Below are 4569 nucleotides of genomic sequence, written 5' to 3'. Positions count from 1 at the left end.
TGCGGTGGGCCTTAGGGCCCTTGACCACCTTGGTCCATGTCCCTCCTTTGTCCTTTGTCTCCTTTATCAACAGCTATGGCTCTGAACTGGAGAAAATACAAAAAACTTGCCAAGGAAACAAAGGCCCTCTGTACACTGCTTTATATACTCCATGGATGCAGGGAGGATTAGTGGCCCTTAACTGATCCTTCTAGACCTTCTAAATGAAATGAGTGGTGTCAGAATGGTTATCCTTCAGTGAAGCTCATCTGTGAAACATGAGGGGATTCCTGGACCTGGTTGCTCGGGTGCAGGACAGTCAAGTTGTGGCTGGAGAAGTTCTGAGCAAGTAAAATTAGTAGTGATGGGAGTCGTGGTGGGGGAGAGGGGGTTAGAACAAATCAGTAGAGAATATTTTGGTTCAAGACAATGTCCAATAGTTCAAGCATGTTCCCACATCAAAACCAGCTTTTGATTTACAGGAAAATATTTTGCAGTGATGGGTAGTAAAAGCTCCTGCAGTTTCTGCAAACTGGTATGAAATAATGTTTGCTACATAAAAGCTCTGTCTCACCTGGAGTCTACCATTAAAACCTCTTAATTTTGAATTTCTTTTTCTGATCAAGGCTAGAGAGAGAAGCCCTGGTGGTACAGATGCTGAGTTAAGTAGGTTTCATGTGAACTCAGGTTAGCCAATGAGCCAGGCCTGCAATTCCTAAGCAAGTGTTTTGACCACTAGATGATTATGTAAAAAATGAGGAGTACCACTGACTCTGTGGGGTGCCTGCCCTTAGAAGAGCACCCTGGGTTCTCTGGATCTTAAATGGACAGAGGTGCCTAAATTCTGGAGAGGGCAAGAGTTCAGATGCCTACCACGGTTCAGATTTACCTATTGCTGGTTTCCTATTCAGCATCTGGGCTCTCTGAATTGTCCTTAGGAGGTGCCCAACTCTCCCACTTGACTGTGTCAGGAGTCTAGCTATTGATCTCATTCTTTGACACATCCTTCTAGACCAGGGACCTGCTTTTTAAGCATGCCAAAGCCTAAAATGGAGGCACCTGAAGTGTCAATCTGTATTTTGCTCTTATGCCCATATATAGGCAGCTAAGTAAAGTGCCTCATTTCCAGATCAGCATCCTACAAAGTTTTCTCTCTCCCTCTCGGTGGCTGATACCCTGCTCCCAGATGTAGCGTCCACACTAGATATGAGCCCAGCACTCTTGCAAGTTATATGAACTAGTATAGCCACTGTCCATCCAGAGATATTAATCCTGCCACCGGAGAGCTTCCAATATGACAAAACATTCCCATTTTAACTGACTGGGTGTAACTTGCTCCATTTGCCACTGCTAGATTGTCTCCAGGCATGCCCCTGCATGCATGCTGTGGCACGTAGCAAATTGCCCCGGATGGGGTAGGGGAGACTGGGGCCAGCACTTGGGCTGGCCCCAGCAGCTTTATTTGGGGGCCTCCTGGGACTGCAGCAGTGGTGACCCAGGCATGCAGAGCCTGGCCAGCATCTGCAGTGTGGCTCTGGCTGCCCAGGCTCTGGTTTTGGGTGGCACAGGCTGCAGCCACATGGGCTGCGCCACTTTTTTTAGTGCAACTTTTTTTGACACCAGGATCTTTGTAACCTTTCTTTCTTCTGCAGCTATATTTGAACTCATTTCTGCAGCCCACCAGCCAATATGTTGGAGAAAAAGACTTCAGCTCTGAGTAGTACTTCCCTTGCTGGCACAGTGTTTAATTTTTTTCTATTCCTTTCTTTCAGCTGTTTGGTTGATTTTTGTTTCAGTGTATTTTTTAAAGAAAGAAAAAGGCAGTGTGCTTCCTGTCAGAAAATCTTTAGTAAATATTTATTGAGAAAGTGTTATGTTAGTAGTTCTCCCAATAAATATTTATTAGAGGATTAGACCTACTAACCCCTGTACAATTATGGTAAATATTGACTACTGCCAATAGAAAACCGACTCTGAGATAGAGTGAACACTTCAGGTGTGGTAGGACCCAGATAGGCTGAGATTTGATCTTACTTTTGAAGTCACATAGTAATGGCCTCTGCATGATGGTTATTATGCTGAAGGACCTTAGTGAATTTGCTTGGGCTGCTTGTATTGAGGAAAGGGTCATTGAATCAGATTGAGGTACACAATTAAGGGTAAATTTTGCTTCCAAACTGCAAAACATTCTGGGAAAATTCTCAGCAGGTGCAAATTGTCATTACTCATCACTGAATCAATGGAGTTTACACCAGCTGAGGGTCTGTCCAAGCTGTTTTTCCTCTTTGGGTGATGGTATGTGTTTATTTACTAAAAGGAAATGAGTCTGTAAACATGTCTTGTTTACTTTTATTACAGGTGTCATCCTCATAATGATGGATTATGGATCTCATGTGGGCATCGCAAACCCACATGTGTTTATGTCTTTAAATACAACAACCCTCTGCTTCACAAAAAACATTCATACAGTTACAGAGGGCTGTGTCACTCACATTTATGTTACTGAAATTTACTGCCCCATCATCCAACAGAGATGGGCATACTGCAGCATTTAGCATTAGTGTCCAATCTCATTGCTTAGGTTCATTGTTCAAAATGCGGTTACAGCTTCCACTGATACTAAATATTTCACTGATTTTTTTTAAACCTGAAAAAGATAAGGAATTGTCTTTATATGTAGCCAGATTTGGATAGAATTATATATGTGTATAGGGGTGTGTGTGTGTGTCACTTAACATAAAGATAAAAAAATAAGTGTGATAATACCAATTAAAAGTCCATGAGTAAGTTAAGTATTTATAAGACCTTAACTAATGGTTTGTACTTATGTAAACCACTGTGTTGCCCTAAGAATTTTGAAGGCTAAAAAAATAAACCATTATGAAAGACTTGGTATGGGTTGGGGCATTCAGGGTCTCTGATAATAAATAATCTAGACCTTTGTGTTTGAATACTGAAGGCAGCTTCAGCTAATGCCACAGCTTGCTTGCCAAACTCACTGTGCACTTGTCAGCAATCAAAGTACCCTGGATAACATTTAACAAATGTCCATGCTGTCCTGATTCAAAACAAAGGCGATATTCATTTGGGGCTGGCATGGTTACCTGCTAAACAATGTGGATGATGTTATTTCTCCAAAATTGTTATTTCTTCACTATAATCGTAGGACAGTTACCACGCAACCTGTGGTGATAATATCATATCTAGTCTCAAAATATGCATTGAAAAGATGCAGCAACTTGTAAGGAGCATCTCAACTGATATTTATAATCTCTTAGGTCAGGACATTAGATATAGGTCATGTTTTCCTTGTCCTTTGTTTTGTTGTTTCCTTCATGTAAGGAACATCATATAACCACATCAGTAAGAAGATTAGAGTTGAGACTGATGCACCTTTCTTCACTCACTCTGCTGTGTCTGGGAACTGCAGAATTCAACAACATGTCTGGGACCTTATGAGCTACAGTGTTTCGGTAAAACAAGATGGACTGAGGATAGGCTATCAGCCTTTGTTATAAGCCTTATAACTATTGTCAAATATCACTTCCCTATGTTTTGTCAGTGTGTCACAAATTGTTCATTCTTACATACAAAATAACGATCTCCCTTCTGTATAAAATACCACAGTATTTTACCATAGTCACCTCAAACACTTCAGTATCTGAATAAAGAAATATCAAAAGATATAATTTTTGGACCATTGCCCTAGACCACTCTAGTACTTTGATATATGTGATTAAGTGTAATTTTTGCTTTGATAAAATGGCTACAGTTTTAAGAGCAAAAGTAAGGCAGGATTATGACACATCTAGGGGTAGAGTATCCAAGGACGTGTATGGCCTGAAGAGGACAGTATCTGTTGATCAGCACCACCTCCATGCAAGCAATACCAGTGCTGCTAAGGAGGATGAAAGTTGTGGGACAGGAGGGCAGCAAGCTGAAGAGGAGGGAAAAGCTCTCACAGCAGGGACCCACACTGTAGCATAGTGGTCTCCAGCCTTTTTAAGTAGGAGATCACTTTGTGAATTAAAAAGTAACCCAGGATCTACCTCATGGCACCCCTCTCCCTTCCCCCCAAGCAGGTCAGTCTGTGGGGAGGGAAGGTGGGGCAAATTGAGGCCGAGAGAGAAAAACCATATTTGGTGGTGCCCCTCCAGCAGGTAAATCTGTGGGGGAAGGGGAATGGGCCATGGAGGGGGGAGCAGATCAGGGCCCCAGTGGTGAGGAAGGGACTGTGGCACAGACAGGAGCAGGGTATAAGGTGAGTGGGGGCCTGGCCAGGCTGGGTGGTGGGACAAGTGGAGGCCTAGTAGGGCCCTACTTACCTCAGCCACTGCTCCTGCCTGTGCCCCGCTCGTTCTCTCACCACTGGAGCCTCAATCTGCACCTCCCCCCCTCATGGCAGTGAGGGAGAGAGTGGAGCAGAGTGTGGGGTATGCCCAGCACGGGGAAGGGGGGCAGCTTCTGCTGCTGCACGCACACCGGGAGGGCATGGGGGCCAAGTGCCTGGGATCTGCATGCAGGGGAGGCCTGCTGTCACTGCAGGCTGGGCCAGGGCTGCGCTGGGCTCTTCCTGGCTCTTCTCTTCCT

General features: G+C 44.1%; 1 long non-coding RNA gene across 1 annotated transcript in view; it reads left to right on the top strand.

Moving 5' to 3' along the window:
- The window catches only part of LOC109303901, a 19948-nt gene extending 16244 nt beyond the window's left edge, over positions 1–3704 (top strand). Inside the window, exon 2 of the long non-coding RNA XR_002099258.1 lies at positions 2338–3704. This is a non-coding gene — a long non-coding RNA (uncharacterized LOC109303901). The remainder of the gene's footprint in view (positions 1–2337) is intronic.
- The last annotated feature ends 865 nt before the right edge of the window (positions 3705–4569 follow it).

This window comes from Gavialis gangeticus, unplaced genomic scaffold, assembly GCF_001723915.1.
Source record: "Gavialis gangeticus isolate Ggan-Ray unplaced genomic scaffold, GavGan_comp1, whole genome shotgun sequence".
Classification (NCBI taxonomy): Eukaryota; Metazoa; Chordata; order Crocodylia; family Gavialidae; genus Gavialis; species Gavialis gangeticus.
Note: the sequence above shows the minus strand (reverse complement) of the source record. Positions and strands in the feature narration are given on the sequence as shown.